The sequence below is a fragment of the Mandrillus leucophaeus genome, unplaced genomic scaffold (genome assembly GCF_000951045.1).
Source record: "Mandrillus leucophaeus isolate KB7577 unplaced genomic scaffold, Mleu.le_1.0 Scaffold254, whole genome shotgun sequence".
NCBI lineage: Eukaryota > Metazoa > Chordata > Mammalia > Primates > Cercopithecidae > Mandrillus > Mandrillus leucophaeus.
The window spans coordinates 2,474,425-2,492,134 of record NW_012102632.1 but is presented as its reverse complement, the minus strand read 5'-3'; the positions used below and the strand labels follow the sequence as shown (position 1 = coordinate 2,492,134).

Here is a 17,710-nt window from a genome sequence, read left to right as displayed (position 1 = left end):
AGTAGAGACTTAAGCCTGTAACCCTATGTAATTGGGCATAGTAACTTAATTTTATTTTTTTAAATTTAAAATGCTTGAAGATAGACCTAAGTCGTCATGATGAGACATTTTTAGGGTGTATTTTTTCTGGTGGGTAGGATACTGAGGGTGGAGTGGGTGGTAGACTTTTATTTATATAATATTTTGTGCAATAACATTTATAACTAATGTTGTTAGTGACCACACATCTTTTATCAGAATTATTATAAGCATTGGAATTTGCATTACTAATTTTATTATTGTGAAGCAAAAGACTGTAATTCTTTAGATTGCTGTTTATTTTGCAGTTGATTTCAGCCATTTAAAGTTAATATTTTGACCAAACAACCATAAAAAAATTGCTTGGGATTATGATGTTTGATATTAATATAGAAAATTCCTTCTGGAAATAATAAATTATAATAATTTTGAAAACTAGTATTTTTTTAAATCGCTTTATTTAATCAAAGAGTGTATCAAAATACAAGCACGCTGGTTCCCTAAATGCAGTTGAAAGTTTTTTAAATTTGCCAATTTTATTTTGTAAAGTACTTTGAAAAATAGAAATGCCATTGAAGAAAAATTTCTCCTTTTCCTTCCTTTAAGGCGTTAAAGTTAACACCTTAAGAATCCATGGTGGGGTGGTGTTTTTTTTTTCTATCCTCCTCCCCCCACTTTTTCTTTATGGATTTAGAAGTGAGACTGAATTGAATGTTTTTTTCTCTCTCTTTAGAAGAATGCATTGTTTGTACAGATGGAGTGATTATAAAGCATTGTAGTGAGCAAAATGATGAGCATGTAGACAGAGACTTATAAAATCTTGTTAAGTATTCACTGAGGCATGGAGTAGAAGGAATGTTGCACATTTGTATGCACTAAAATGAAATTACTTTCTCTTTCATAACACAAATGTGTTGACTGAAGGAAAATCAAAATGGACTCTCTTTAGAATCAGTGAATGAGAAAACATTTAGAAAATGTGAAGAATACACATTGAATATGGATATCCTTTTTTCTTTTTTTTTTTTGAGGAGTCTCACTCTGTCACCTAGGCTGGAAGCAGTGGCACCATTTCTGCTCGCTGCATCCTCCGCCTCCCAAGTTCAAGTAATTCTCCTGTCTCAGCCTCCCGAGCAGCTGGGACTACAAGCATGTGCCACCATGCCCAGCTAATTTTTGTATCTTTACAAAAGAGGTGGAGTTTCACCATGTTGGCCAGTCTGGTCTCAAAACTCCTGACCTCCAGTGATCTGCCTGCGTTGGCCTCCCAAAGTGCTGAGATTAGCAGTGTAAGCCACCTTGCATGGCCAAATATGGATATTCTTAATGAAAGTGGTCAAAGGATACATGGCAGAAATGGAGAGACACATGTTGCTGCATTCAAAACTAGTGAAAAACCCAGAGGTTTCACTTTGCCCCATTATTTTCTTTTCTGTATTGGTCAGTAGATGTATAGCCCACTGTATAAATCTCCAGAGGTTATCTAGTTCCTAATCTTTCAGTAGTTCTAGAGAAGAAATATTTATAATCTTGTTTAATGATGACAAGCCTCACTTTAATGCAGTTTTAGGGTCTGTAATATGAAATTTAAGTCTTCATTTACAGCCATCTGGCATTTCCCTTGAAAAGCCACGTTTAATTTGGTGCTGCTATTCTGTGAACGGTACTTCAGCAGCCTTCCCTCCTCTTTTTTGATTAGTGTCAAAAATAAGGAAAATTCAAGGTGAGAGAAGCCTTTGGAACATACTAATGAAACTTTGATTTTTAAAATGAGATTAGGAGAGAACACACAATAGGGAAGCGAGTTGCTTTTATCACTGTACAGGGTTTAGGGGGAAATTGTATGATAGTAAATTGGTCCCAAATTTCTTTTTATCTCTCTGAGATGATTCTCTGTATTCTGTTCTATATTACTGTTCTCTCAAGGGGGTAAAGTTAGGAGCTAATTAACTTTACTGGGATAGAAAGTACATGTAGGAATATGTGAGCACCATATATAAAATTCGTCTACTTTATTCCCTCTGCCTTGCTCTACCCTTTACCTTACCGCAATAGTGTAGGCTTCTCATTGATCCTGTACCCAATTCTGTCATTTGGTTTTGCTTAGATTTGTAAATGTATTAGAGCTTCTTTTACTGTTGTATAATGCAGTGTATTAAAATGAAGTTTTTGGGCTATGTAAGGCCATGTAATATGGTCATGTATGCAGGCCATAGAGTCTGGCTGCCTGAGTTCAGATCCTAGGTGTCCCTTCTGACATCTCTGTGATACTAAGCAAATTACTTAAACCTTTCTGGGCCTCAGTTGTATAATCTGTAAAATAGATACAGTAATAATTTACTACCTGGTGGGATATTGTGAGGTTGATTGAATCATCAATGCTTGCAAATTATTATCATTATTAAACCTGTTTGTTCTTTGAGAGGAGGAATACTAGGTAGCATATTATAAATGCTCCAAGTAATAGATTTTAAGGCTTTAGGATTAAGAATTTGAACATCACAAAGTAGGGTATTTTCAATTAAGGTATCATGAGAAACATCTACAGAAGAGTAGAATAGAAATCTTTACTCCTAGCCTGGCGTGGTGGCTCACCCTGTAATCACAGCACTTTGGGAGGCTGAGTCGGGTGGATCACGGGGTCAGGAGTTAAAGACCAGCCTGGCCAACATGATGAAACCTCCATCTCTACTAAAGATACAAAAAATTAGCCGGCCTTGGTGGCGGGCGCCTGTCATCAAAGCTACTCGGGAGGCTTGAGGCAGGAGAATCGCTTGAACCCGGGAGGCAGAGGTTGCACTGAGCTGAGATTGCATCATTGCACTCCAGCTTGGGTGACAGGGAAAGACTCCATCTCAAAAAAAGAAAAAAAATCTTTACTCCCTGCCTTCCTGTCTCAGTCTACTGTATGCATTAGCCCCATTTCACATTCTCAGTAGCCACATGTGGCTGATGGCTACTGTATTGGACAACACTGTTCTAGATAGTTGGTTTTACTAGGTAATGTATTTGCATTAAACATGACGTTTATTGATGACACAATTCTCTTTGTCTGGAACATGAAAGATTGGCTCCTGCATCAGATAGAACTCCACCAAGAGGAGAAGAGGAAGCAAAAAATATTTCTTCAAGAATCTTGGTGAAGGTTAGGTGTATTTTCTCTGGGTTTTATATAACGTGATTTTTTTTTTTTTTTTTTTTTTTGAGATGGAGTCTTGCTCTGTGGCCCAGGCTGGAGTGTATAGCGTAATCTTGGCTCACTGCAAGCTCTGCCTCCTGAGTTCTAGCCATTCTCCTGCCTCAGCCTCCCAAGTAGCTGGGACTGCAGGTGCCCACCACCACACCAAACTAATTTTTTGTATTTTTTAGTAGAGATAGGGTTTTACCGTGTTAGCCAGGATGGTCTCGATCTCCTGACCTCGTGATCCGCCCGTCTCGGCCTCCCAAAGTGATGGGATTACAAGCGTGAGCCACTGCACCTGGCCATAAAGTGATTTTTAAACAATTTATAAAATGTAGTGTAGTTATTTTTATTTTTCATTTTTATTTTTGAGATGGAGTTTCACTCTTGTTGCCGAGGCTGGAGTACAGTGGCACGATTCTCTTGCCTCACCCTCCCAAGTAGCTGGGATTACAGGCATGCGCCACCATGCCCAACTAATTTTGCACTTTTAGTAGAAACAGGGTTTTACCATATTGGTCAGTCTGGTTTCGAACTCCTGACAGGTGATCCATCCGCCTCGGCTTCCCAAGTGCTGGGATTACAGGTGTGAGCCCCCGCGCCCAGCCTTGCAGTTATTTTTGAATAAAGATATTGACAGGTGAGTCAAGCAGTGTTGCAAGTATTGAAGTCTGTCAGTGACTGCTTCTCAAATTAAAGTGAGCCATCTGTTTATATGTGATATGGAAATGAAAACTAATTTTTACATTTAAATGCTAGTAGATTTCTTATCTAGACGCACCTTTGAAGACGAGCAATGTGATGGGTGGTACATTAATTTAGAGTCAGGAAGGACTAGGTTTCAGTTAGTGGTTTTATTGTGAGATAAATTTATCTGTTTGAGATGATTCCACTAAAGGTTAAAAGTAGTCTAGATTTCAGCACTGATAATCACTTTTACTTTGTGCTTAGAAATAGTATAGGTGTTAGGGGAGATACCAAAGGATAGGAACAAGGTATTAATGTTATGTTCTAAAAGAAATCACTGTTTACTGGATTCTAATCAGGGACCAGAACACATGGAAATAGAAATCCATTCTAACTAAGGAAAGAAAAAAGGATTATTTCGAAAATCTTTGGAAAATCATATGTAATTGAATTGCAAGTATGTAGCCTTGGTACTTTTTATGTGTGTGCTATTCTGTCTCCTCCCCACCTCCACCCATGACTTTAGATAGGTTCATTGGGTTGGTGTTCATCCAGGTCTAATTAGCTTGTCTGGAGGGTTTATCCCATGGTACTAAAAGGGCAGCAAGAGCTGATTTATAGGTATACAGATTGTCTTAGAAGGGAATTTTAGCAGGGAGGCAGTGAATGGCATGTGTAACTTCAGTTTCTTTAACTGATTACAGAGGAACATGTATGAGAATATTACCTCCCTTATACAGATTTGGTGAGGCCTAAGTCAGATAATCTATATAAAGTGCTTAGCCCAGGGCCTAGTACATAATAATGAGTAGACGTTTTCAGTGAGCACTTACTCTAATATGTACCTAATTATATAGTTTTTCTGACCTGATTTTTTTAATTTAGGGAAAAAATTTGGAGAATTTAGTAGGATTAATTGGTGACTTATGGATATTCACTCAAAACATCTCAATTCAAAGTGGGGTGGCTGCCTAACTGAAATTTACCTCTTATAACTAGTGGCCTAGATATGCTCTAAAGTGTTCATGGTATAGTATATCAACCCTACCTCAGATTGGCTTACTGTTGACCATTGTTGAATTTGCTCTTAATCAAGAACTTAAGAGTGTCCAAATTTTTTAGCCATTTGAACCCCTTTATTTAATTGAAATCTTTTACAGAAACCAGGTATGTGAAAAGACCAAAAACGAACTATTCTGTTTGAAGCAGAAATTTGTAACCCATTCTGCGTTCTCAATGTGCTTTCTCTCTACCCTTTTCCTCTGCCTCAGCAATCTTTGATAGAACAAAAGCACACACTTAGAAATAAACTTTATGAAGGATTGCCTAAATGATAAGCCTGGATGATAAGTTCATTATTATTATTGTTTTCTTAAGAGACAAGAGTCTTGCTCTGTCGCCTGTGCAGGGATGTAGTAGTATGATCTCAGCTCACTGCAGCCTCAATTTCCTAGGCTCAAGCGGTACTCCCACCGTACATAGCCTCCTGAGTAGCTGGGACCACAGGTGTGCACTGCCACATCCAGATAATTTTTTCGTTTTTGTAGAGACGGGGATCTCACTTTGTTGCCCAGCTGGTCTTGAACTCCGGGCCTCGAGCAATCCTCTCGCCTTGGCCTCCCAGAATGTTGGGATTACACGCGTGAGCCACCACCCCTGGCCGGATTTTATTTTTAACTCTGGCCCCATGAAGACTGGCTGTTAACTGAAGGTGGCCATGAGACTATTGATTTATATTAGAACTAAAAACCCAGAGGCTGGGTGGGTGGCTCACACCTTATAATCCCAGCACTTTGGGAGGCCGAGGCGAGTGGATCATTTGAGATCAGGAGTTCAAGACCAGCCTGGCCAACATGGTGAAACCCCATCTCTTCTAAAAATACAAAAATCAGCCGGGTATGGTGGTGCGCAACTGTAATCCCAGCTACTTGAGAGGCTGAGGCAGGAGAATCGCTTGATCCTGGAAGGTAGAGCTGGCAGTGAGCTGAGATCGCGCCACTGCACTCCAGCCTGGATGACAGAGTGAGACCCTGTCTCAAGTCAATCCATCCATCCATCTATCCATCCATCCATCCATCTATCCATCCATCCATCCATCTATCCATCCATCCATCCATCCATCCCGGAAACTTATGTTTTACTTTACAGATATTATGGACCTTATCACGTTGTGTTTTACTTGGAAACTATAGATGAAATCCTCTTATGTTATTGGGGGTAAGATTTCATTGTACTTCTTTGCATTAGCTACTTGAAAGAATAGAGTCAAATGAATGGCTTCTAATTAGCAAATAGGCCTTTATGGGCATACATTTTATTTATTGACAGTATTTCTAACTTTTTTTTTTTTAACCATTTTTCCTTGGATTGACTATTTTTGCTTACTTTTGATACCATGCAGCATGCATTTTTAAAGTCACCTTGAATTATTTTTAGAGCAATTTAAAGTATATAAAAACAGTAGTATTTAGTGAATAGCACTTGTTCTAAAAAGCTCCCCTTTTCATTCTAAGGTGGTGGGATTCCCAGTTGCCTGTGGGTTTAAATTCCGACTCCTTAGCATGGAAACACAGATTTTGTGATGTGGCCTTATTCTAAGATCATTTCCCACTATCCTATATTCTAGGCACACAGAAGTCTCCCCTGGTGGAACACATACTTGCTTTTATCCCTCCTTTACAGTTATAAATACTGAGCATAAGCACGTAGTAAATTTTCGTTGCCAGTTATCCAGAATAATTGATACATCATTTTGTAAACTTTTGAGAGGAGGATATTAGAAACCGTTCCATCATGCTTTTAATAAAAAATGGTATCATCTCAGGTGGAAGTGAGGCCTACTCACAGATCTCCTAACAGGTGATTAGTGCCTCTGTGGCAAGGAGAACTTTTATGAACCTGTCCTTTGTGAGCTACGGGTAAATAAGGAGTCTTGGATTTATGACTGCATCTATTATTAAATACCTGACAGTTTGCAACTCTCCCTCTCATGATGAACTGCAGATATGTAACTTAAAATAAGCCACCCAATTCTGAACTGAGCTTTATATTGCAACTTACGGGTTAAAGTATTTTCGCAATCACCGTCCCAGTTGACCCCCTCAAAGTCCTATGAGTTAGAAAGGACAGGCATCATACCTATCTTAAATGAAGTACTTCGGGCTAGCCATTTATCTAAGTAGGAAGTTTATATTCACAACCAATTTGAAGATGAGTCAGTTCTTTTTTCTTTCTACTACACATCAAGTTGTCCCTGTATATATAGCAGTTGTTTTGCAGTGATTTGTAGTTATACTTCCTTTCATGATGCATTTGTTAGTCATCCCCACAAGGTGTGTTACACTTTAACTGAAAGAAAAATCAGTTTCTGAAATATCTTGCAATCATTTCTGGCATCCATTTTTGTATACCTCTATGAAGTGAGAGTGGTATATTCTAAAACTTTGTGGTTTTGGTACTTCTTAGCATTTGGTGGTTTTGTGGCTAATGAAGTTGTAATTTTGGAGTTAGATGTGATGTTTGTGCAGAAAATCAGACATTAATATTTCTGTTCTTGTACCTACATTGATGAGAGCAGAACTGTGTGTCCTAAATGTCTTTTATAGTGTTTAATAGCTAGCGAAGTGATAGGTATCAAGATATCCTTGAACAAAGAGCTATGACAAAAGAAAGTGATACTTGCTTATAGTCATGGAATTTTGCTATGTCTTTCCTGATAATATTTCTAACCAAAATAGTTGTGAAATCATTTATTCATCCAGCATGTATTTGAGTACCTCCTATGTGCCTGGCATTAATCTAGTGCAGGAATTGGCCAACTGTGGTGCACTCACCAACTCCATTCCAGTCACCCCTTATTGTAAATAAAAGTTTTATTGAAACACAGCCATTCCTTTTCATTTACTTGTTGTTTATGGCTTCTTTTTTACTATAAAGGCGGAATTGAGCAATTGTGACAGACTGTATGGCCCACAAAGCCTAGAATATTTGCTATCTGGTGCTTTAGAGAAAAAATTTGCCAGCCCTAATTAGAGTGCTGGGAATATAACTCTGAAAAAAACAAATAATTGTTCTGTGTGTTAAATTTGTTTTTTTGCTTTCATGTGCTCTTTGTGCTTAGAAACTTACTATTTGCTCATTATTCATATTTTAATTCATGTTGAAGGACAGTGTTGATTATTACAAGTAAGTTTTTTCCTCTGAATTTGTGTAGGTATCTTTTTCCTCAGTAACACTGTTTCCTGAAAAGGGAGACTGATTAGGAACTGTGTGCCTCAAACCTCTGTGAGGATAGAGACTTCAGTTTCCATTATGTGGATGAGAAACTAGAATGAGGAAGACTTTACTCTGGGGTGACGTATCTCAAAATAGGTGAAAGAGGAAAAATACAATGAAGTGTAATCAGAATCAAGATTTAATAAAAGGGCCGGGCACAGTGGCTCACACCTGTAATCCCAGCATTTTGGGAGGCCAAGGCAGGTGGATCACCTGAGGTCAGGAGTTCGAGACCAACCTGACCAACATGGTGAAACCCCATCTCTACTAAAAATACAAAAAAATCAGCCAGGCATGGTGGCGGACACCAGTAATCTCAGCTACTCAGGAGGCTGAGGTAGGAGAATCACTTGAACCCAGGAGGCAAAGGTTGCAGTGAGCCGAGATCACGCCACCATACTCCAGCCTGTGCAACAAGAGCAAAATTTCATCTCAAAAAAAAAAAATAATAATAGATTTAATAAAAATAATTTGTTTCATCAAGAATACTCACAAGTGAAACTGGTTTTTTTGTTTTTTAACTGTGAGAGTATGGTGATGAATATAATGACTACTATTAGGTAGTCATTACCTAATGACATCACCATATTATATGACATCTTCTGGTCGTATAATGACAACTATACTATTATAGTATGGTTTGGTGCCACTGCCTTGATGGCATGTTAAAGCTCTAGCTGTTTTACCCTTCATTGCTTTTACACCACCAGTGCAAATGTCAACAAAGTGAATAAGACGAATAACAAGTTATTGTTACTATGAAAATAGGGACTGGGTGCAGTGGTTCATGCCTGTAATCCCAGCACTTTGGGAGGCCGAGGCGGGTGGGTCACCTAGGTCAGGAGTTCAAGACCAGTGTGGCCAACATGGTGAAACCCTGTCTCTACTAAAAACACAAAAAATAGTGGTGGTAGGTGCCCGTAAATCCCAGCTACTCAGGAGGCTGAGTCAGGGAAATCACTTGAACCTGGGAGGCGGAGGTTGCAGTGAGCCGAGATCGTGCCACTGCACTCCAGCCTGGGCAACAAGAGCAAAACTCTGTCGAAGAGAAGAGAGGAGAGAGGGGAAAGCGGGGGAGAAGAGGGAGTTGGGAGGGCAGGGAGGAGGGAGAGGGACCTCTGAAAGGCTCTCAGGAATCCTCAGGAGTCCACAGATACGCTTTGGCAACTATTGATTTAGAGTGTGGACTCCAGCCAACTGCTTGGGTTGAATCCCAGCTCCTCAGTTACTAGCTGTGTGTCCTTGAACAGTTTACTTCTCTGTAAAATGAGAGTGGTAATAGTACCTACTTCATAGGACTATTATGAGGATTAAAGTGGTTGGTATTTATAAGTACTTGGCACATAAAGCACTCAATAAATAGTAAAGCAAGTTTTCTTCTGTAAAAAATGTGCAGAGTTTCATGAGCAGAAAAGATACAAATTTAGAGAATGACCATATATTAAACTTTAAAATTAGGAAAGGACATTCATTTACAATTGAAGATTTGCCTTAGGGGGAGAAGGGATTTTTTAAAAGGTTTTGGGCAGGGGCGTGAAGCACAAAGTCTACATGGTTGAATTAAAAGCTTTAAGGGCGAAGACGAATAAAAAGGCATAGATAGATCGATCTGTGGTAATCTTGAGAAGAAAAGAGAATGAGTGTCCATGAATGTGGAAGCCAGTGGGAAAATTTGAATGGTTTTCCTCTTTTTGCAAATAGGAATATTAGGTGGCCTTGTGCTGGTAAAAACTATGCCTTGCTCTTTAAGGTATGCGATATGGAACCTAGGTCAGTTTGAGAACATGAAATTCACCGCAACTTAATTTTACTAATAAAATTACCATTGGGTATGCTAAATTAGTCACATTGCTAAATGAACCTCTTTCTGAGTAGGCTGAATGGAAAACATGCCCAAAAGCTTGGAGCATGAGGCCAGGCATACTTGTTTTTTTGTTTTTTTTCTTTTTTTTTTTTGGAGTCTTGCTCTGTCGCCCAGGCTGGAATGCAGTGGTGCAATCGTGGCTCACTGCAACCTCTGCCTCCTGGGTTCAAGCACTTCTGCCTTAGCCTCCTGAGTAGCTGGGATTACAGACGCCTGCCACTACACCTTGCCAATTTTTGTATTTTTAGTAGAGACAGGATTTCACCGTGTTGACCAGGCTGATCTCGAACTCCTGACCTCAAGTCATCTGCCTGTCTCAGCTTCCCAAAGTGCTGGGATTACAGGCGTGAGCCGCTGTGCCTGCAGACATCTTTGTTCAGTGCACAAACTATATAGTCATATATGGCATACCTTGCTGACAGATCTAGCTCTCTTCTTAAAGAGCAAATTCAATTTCTTTAAAAGGAGCATTCTAGTTTTTTACCTTGGGATAAATCCTTGGCTACTAGTGGTGGTGTGCAGGTAAGGTGGCAGTGCAGTTTCACTCATACATTCAGTCAATATTGAATGCCTACCATTTGCCAAGCATTATTCAAAGCATCAGGGAACAAAATGGACAAAATCTCTGCCCTTATGGAGGTAACATTTTAGCACGGGGAGACACAATACAATAGGAAATTAAGATTAGGATAAGGGCGTTGAAGAAAGATAAAACTGGAATTGATGCTGGAGACAATTTTAAATAGGTGGCAAGGGAAGTCCTCCTTGAAAAAGGTAACATTTGAGCAGAGACCGGAAGGAGGTGAAGAACCTAGTCATGATGATTTCTGCAAAATAGAAGGAATAGCAACTACAAAGGCCTCAGGCAGGAAAATACCTGTCATACCCGGCAGTGTGTATGATAGGAAGAGGAGTAAAAGAGGAAGTCATGTAATGGGGGACCAGATCATGAAGGGCCTTTAAGTCATAATAAAGAATATGGCTTTTAACGCTTTGTAAGTAGGGAAGCTACTGGAAGATTTTGAGTAAGCAAGCAGTGTGATTGGTTTAGATTTTAATAAGATCACTGGCTGCTGTGTTGAAAATAAACTATAGGGGGGCGAGAAGCAGGGAGACATATATACCGGAAACTGTGTTATCAATTGCTGCATAAGAAACTAACCCAAAATTCACTGGCTTAAACAACAAATATTTATTATCTCACACAGTTTCTGTTGGGAATATGGAAGGGCCTCAGCTGTAGCTTTGGTCCAGGGTGTTTCATGAGGTTCCAATTCACATGTCAGCCAAGGCTGCAGTCATTCAAAGATTTGATCAGGGCTAGAGAAGATCCGCTTCCTGGTTCACGCATATAGCTGTTGGCCAGAGACCTCAGCTACTCATCACATGAGCCTTTCTCTATGACATGGCTCTCAGCCTCTCCAGAGTGAGTTACCAAGGAGAAAGCAAAGCAGAAACCACAGTGTCTCTTATGACCTAGATTTGGAAGACATGCCATTACTTCCATGGTATTCTGTTGATATCCCAGACCAACGCTGATAAAATGTGGGAAGGAACTGCATGAGGCCTGACTACCAGGAGGCTCAGGGAATTGGGACAGGCCACCTTGGAGGCTGGCAACAGACAGACAGAAAATGAGATTTAAAAATAAGATACACCATTTATAGTAGATTTTAAACAAATTCCTAGGAGTATCTAAAAGATGTGCAAGACCTCGTCACAGAACACTATAAAACATTATTATGAACCTAAAGGAGAACTAAATAAACTGAGAGATATACAGTAGTATTTGCACATCTGTAGACTCAACGCAGTTCCAATAAAAATCCTATTGGTTTTTATTTTTTAAGTAGAAATTGACAAACTGAATCTAAAATTTGTGTGGAAATGCGAAGAGCCAAGAATAGCCAACACAATCATGAGGAAGATTGAAACTGATGCTAGATACCGAAAAAAACTGTAGTAATTTAGAACAGGGTAGAGAAATAAACCAGTAGAATAGAGTAAGAGAGCCTAGGAAAAGACCCATACATGTATGAGGCCTAATGTGTGTGCAAAGATGAGACTGTAGGGAAAAGATGATCATTTTAATAAATGGTTTGGAGTTAATTAGATATCCATATGGAGAAAAGCATTAATCTTAACTCTTCATGCCATACCAAAAAAAATCAACTCTAGATGGATTGCAGATATAAAAGTGAAAGGCTCAGCTTGTCACATGCCCAGACTTGGCTCAGGTATTCACCCCTGAGACAGGCCTGGCCCTGGGATGGGAGGGGTCAGTTCTACCCAAGCAAATGAAATGGTCTTCCTGCAAGAAATAGATGTTCTGTTACCTAAAAGAGCAAGGAAAGAAAACATAGTAGGCAGATTGAAGCTGTCAGCTTCAGTAATACAGATACCCTTCAGATTCAGTTGTTGAGTAATTTCATGATTAAGACACCACAGATATGTTTAGCTTGGTGTGCTAAGTGGAGATGGGATTGTACCAAGAGCGTTACTATCGTTTATCATGTCATGGCTATAACTACATATAAATCATGTCTGGGGATACATTTGGATGAGACATATTGCCTTTCTAATCCTTTCCCTTCACTGGGTGATGAACATACGTCAGTCATCCCTCAGTATCCGCAGGTATTGGTTCCAGGATCCTCCTCCTCCCACTCCTGCAGACACCAGAATTTGTGGGTTCTTAAGACTTGCAGTCAACCCTGCGATACATTTGGGTATGAAAAGTCAGTCTTCCTTATTGACAGGTTTCACATCCTCGGAATACTGTATTTTCAATCTGAGGTTGGTACAATACAGTGGCCTCTTGGTGAGATTTATTTTACCAGTATAACTATATAGCAATATAGGATAAGTATATAGTGATACATTGCTATAAGGAAATTTTTCTCATAAATTTTTTATAAAGTTTTCTTATAAGTGGGAGGGGCTCATCTTACCACTTTGTGCTGCGGTACTAGTTCAAAGTTTAATGTGCATTCTTAATTAACTAGATATGTGTATTTTTTTCTTCTCTTGAAACTAATAGTGAAGATTCCCAAATTGAAAAGGCCAAAGATTGCTTATAAGATCAGTCAGGTAGCTAAAATTGAAGGTGGTCTTGAATTGGAGAGTACAGGCTCTGCCTAATAGGGCCTTAGCTGATGGGTTTTAATTTGGGGGACATGAGTCCAGTATTGTCAGATCTTCCTATTTTTCAACAGAAGTCTGGAAAAAACTGCTGTATAGGCCAGGCATGGTGACTTACACCTGTAATCCCAGCACTTTGGGAGGCCGAGGGAGGTGGATCACCTGAGGTCAGGGGTTCGAGACCAGCCTGGCCAACATGGTGAAACCCCGTCTTTACTAAAAATAAAAAATTAGCTGGGCATGGTGGTGCATACCTGTATTCCCAACTACATGGGAGGCTGAGGTAGAAGAATTGCTTGAACCTGGGAGGCAGAGGTTGCAGTGAGCCGAGATTGCACCACTGCAGTCCGGCCTGGGCAGCAAGAGTGAAACTCCGTCTCAAAAAAACCCAAAAAACTGCTATGCAGAGAAACTACAAAGCACAGTCAGTACAGTAGTCCAGAATCCCTATACTTTTATCAGAGTAAATAGCATTCATCCCAAGTGTTTTGTATCAAGTCATACTTTCTGATCTGTTGGCTTTATGAGCTTTGCTGGATTTTTTTGAGATGGAGTCTCGCTCTGTTGCCCAGGCTGGATTATAATGGCATGATCTTGGCTCACTGCAACCTCCGCCTCCTGGGTTCAAGCAATTCTCCTGCCTCAGTCTCCTGAGTAGCTGGGATTACAGGCACTCGCCACCATGCCCGGCTGATTTTTATATTTTTAGTAGAGACAAGGTTTCACCATGTTAGTCAGGCCGGTCTCGAACTCCTGACCTCGTGATCTGCCCACCTTGGCCACCCAAAGTGCTGGGATTATAGACGTGAGCCACTGCGCCTGGCGGGATTTTTTTTTTTTTTTATATCATCTCTGCAAAAAGGTTACTGCTGCCCCTTACCATCCCTCATATCTGTTTATTATCCATGTGATAATTGGAGATCCAAAGGCTTAGAACTGGGAATTACTGTATGCAACCAGGAAACACTAATCTCAAGCACCTATGCCAAGTTAGGTAATTCCTCTTTTGATCAGTTAATAAAAAAAAAATTAGAGTGTACCATAAATCCTGTTTTGCTCTCTTCTGGGATCCATTTGATACAATTGCAAAGAGAATTCACCCATTCTGAGTGGTTAGTTTTCCAGTGATCTAAAAAAAGGCAGAATGTGGCAGGAGCTCGTCTTACCTTTGTGTAACACTTTGTGTTGCAGTGTGGTACTGGTTCAAAGTTTAATGTGCATTCTTATTTAACTAGACATGTTACGTGTATTTTTTTTTCTTTTCTTGAAATTATTAGTGAAGGTCCCAAATTGAAAAGGCTAGAGATTACTTATAAGATCAGTTAGATAACTAAAATTGAAGGTGGTCTTGAATTGGAGAGTACAGGCTCTGCCTAATAGGGCCCTAGCGGATGGGTTTTAATTTGAGGAACATGAGTCCAATATTGTCAGATCTTCCTATTTTTCAACAGAAGAAATCTGGAATTATGTGACATTCCCCAATTTTTGAATGCTAACAACTAATTTTTTAAAAAAAGTAATAGATACTGGCCAATCAAATATGGCTATGGGTCAGACTTAACTTTGCTAGTTCACAACTTCTTTGGACTAATTCATCATTATAAATTATATTTTCTCCCTATTTTTTTCAGGATGAGGGAGAAAAAGAATGGAGTGAAAAAAAGTATGCATTTTACAACTGCCTTGGGCTGTTGGTCATTCTTACTGAATTAACTGTTTCATTATATAAATTATGAATATTGCACTGTGAAACGTTCTTCATCAGTTTTCTCCCCTTTTCAACAGAATAACCGTTTTTTTTGCCTGACATGAATACTTGTGACAATAATGAAGTGTGTTTACTCAACAAAATATTTTGTGGGATTCATGTTAGGCATAAAGAGGGTTTGAAGAAGAAACTTAAGAGTTTAGCTGGTAACAGAGTTGTATACCAGTGAAATATTTGAGTAATGGTACAATTAAGTGCCCCAAAAGAGTGGTACAAGCAGCTTCCTTAGGAATAGAGTAGAAGAGGCTTGAGGTGGTCAGAAATGGTCCCAGAAGAAATAGAATTTAAGCTGATTTCCTGAAATAGATAGGATTATTACAAGCAGAATACAAAGGTAGGCGGGCTATACTCAAAAAGGAGCAATATGAGCTAGAAGCTTGTTTCCAGGAGTGAACATGATTTGTTTCAAACAGAGGGAAGCAAAAGACCCTCTGCTTTTACGAAGAGTAGAGTAAGAACAGTTACTGAGACTTTGCTGTGTGCCACATGCTATTTAGATGCTTTTCATACGCATTATTTAATCTGGTTAGGTAGATGATGTAAGTGCCCCTTAGGGAGTTGAAACCAGGGAAATTTAGTAACAAGTCCAAGCTTTTACAGGTAATAAAATGACAAAGCTGGAATTCCAGCTGTGGGCAACCTGACTCCAAGCCCATTCTGTTTACATACAGCATATTTTCTAGGGAAATTAGGCTGCTCGGGTTAAATTACGTGAAGCACGAATGCTAGGTTGAGTACTCCTCTCTGGGACAATTATACAAACTAAAACAGAAGTAATATGATGAGAACTGGGTGTTTTAGGAGAATTTCAATAAATGTATTAGGAGGAGGGGCAGTAAACTGTTAAAAATAACCCAGGTATGACAAGCAATGAGGACCACAGTTGGGATGGAAAATAAGAGGATGAAACATTTCAAAATAAAAATTATTGGAACATGGTGACTTACCTTTAGGGAAGGAAGCACAGGAAAGTAGGTTTAATTGACATGTATATGCTGTTATACTTGAGTTTATGTTGCCATCGTTACTATTCTTTTGTCAGAATTTTAATAATTGGTAATGAATTTTCTTTACAGTCTTAGAGCATTTAATTTTGAATTTTTAATCCTGCTAAGAACTTCCTGGGTAAAAAGACATAAAGGAAAAACAAATTTTTTCAAGAGCATGATTTTAGCTAATTAAAGCTGCATGATATGTTAAGATTGAATAAATGACATTTAAAATGTATACTTAAATGAAAGTAATAAGAATTAATGCTCAGAAAATTATAGGTTTTCAGGGTTATGGTGGACTTTGACAGTTCTCTTTGTTTTTTGTTGTTGTTGTTGGTTTTTTGGTTTTTGTTTTTGTTTTTTAGATCAAAAGACATTGACTTAGCTGCTTACCAGATAGGGGAACTTGGGCAAGTAACTAAGTCTTTTTGAGTATCATTTTTTTTGTTTTTAAAATAGGGATTTCAACAGCACCAACATCATAGGGTTCTTGAGAGGATTAAACAAGATATAAAGAAAACAGTAAAAACAGTTCCTAGCACATACTAAACTCCAAATAACTGTTAAGTATTGTCTGGAATGTTAGAGGGAGTAATAAGTTGGGGGGTTGACTGAATGTTGTGAACAGTCAAGTCACGTTTTATGAATTCTATTCAGTTCATAGGCTTTTGTTTATTATACCGTGCTAATCATTTTTAAAATATCTGGTAGAGTGATCTTACTCCCTGCCTCTGGATTTGTGGTTTTATAATTCCACAATGCAGCAGTTAAGGAATTGTTCTGCCTTTTCTCCCCTTATCCCTTTTCCTCTCTGACCATTTGAATGCCAGACTGATTGCCCCAAAAAGGTATAGTAGCAAAGGGAGGGAGGCAAGACTTCCAATTTCTTCATAGCTACCCCATCTATGCCGTTACACATTCAGATAAACTAAATTACTCTTTTATGGTTTTTCGTCTTTTTCAGTCTTTCTGACTCTTCATGTAAAGGTGCATTTTACGGCCTAACCGATTAATGAATAAGGTTGATTCTTATTTTTTTTAAGAATTCTGTGAGAATCCCTTTGTGCCTCTTGAGTTATGAGTATCATTGTTAATTTGATGCCGTGCAGGCAGTTTGACTTGGGAAAATTGGTAGTTACATGTTTTCAAACTTTAATCTTAATGTTTTGAAGTAATTGTAATGAAAAGCTTAGTGGTCATATTGTACTTTCATCTATGACTTTTTACTTGAGTTTTTATGGAAATACGGTATTTATCTCTTCTACAGTTTTGTTACTAGCCATGTATTTATCATTATCATTGGGAAAGTTCCTTTAATTCCTCTCTTGTACTTTAATATTGTTAATAGGCGGTGTAGCGTAGTTGGTGGTTTAAACCTGAGTTCCTCAGTCTTTTTTCTCTCTGTTTTCCCTAAGGAACCTTTTTTTGTTTTTTTTTTTTTTTTTGTTTTTGTTTTTCTAAGTGGCCCCCACCTCCAGAGATTTTAACTCCAGAGAGATATTGCACATCTGTTTATGTATTTTATGTATATCTGTGTTTTATACTAGAGTAAGGGTTTTTGTGACCCTTTCCTCCAAAAATCAGTGTTTTCCCCATTGAGGGGCAAACTGTCTATACTGAGAGTGCACGTTTTATAAGCAGTGGATTCTCAAAATTTTGGTGTCAATATCCCAAAGAGCTTTTGTGTATGAGAGTTATATCTAGTTAAATAAATCATATTAAAAATTAAAGCGGAGGGCCGGGCGCGGTGGCTCAAGCCTGTAATCCCAGCACTTTGGGAGGCC

General features: G+C 38.8%; 1 protein-coding gene across 7 annotated transcripts in view; it reads left to right on the top strand.

Moving 5' to 3' along the window:
• ZFAND6 (zinc finger, AN1-type domain 6) overlaps positions 1-17,710 on the top strand; it is a 68,578-nt gene that overhangs the window by 28,966 nt on the left and 21,902 nt on the right. Inside the window, exons 2-4 of one of the 7 annotated variants that reach the window (XM_011983700.1) lie at positions 6,513-6,522; positions 7,352-7,365; positions 12,822-12,825. The exons of the other annotated variants lie outside the window; for them this stretch is intronic. The gene's annotated coding sequence lies outside the window, so the exon portion shown is untranslated. The remainder of the gene's footprint in view (positions 1-6,512; positions 6,523-7,351; positions 7,366-12,821; positions 12,826-17,710) is intronic. 7 annotated transcript variants of the gene reach the window in all.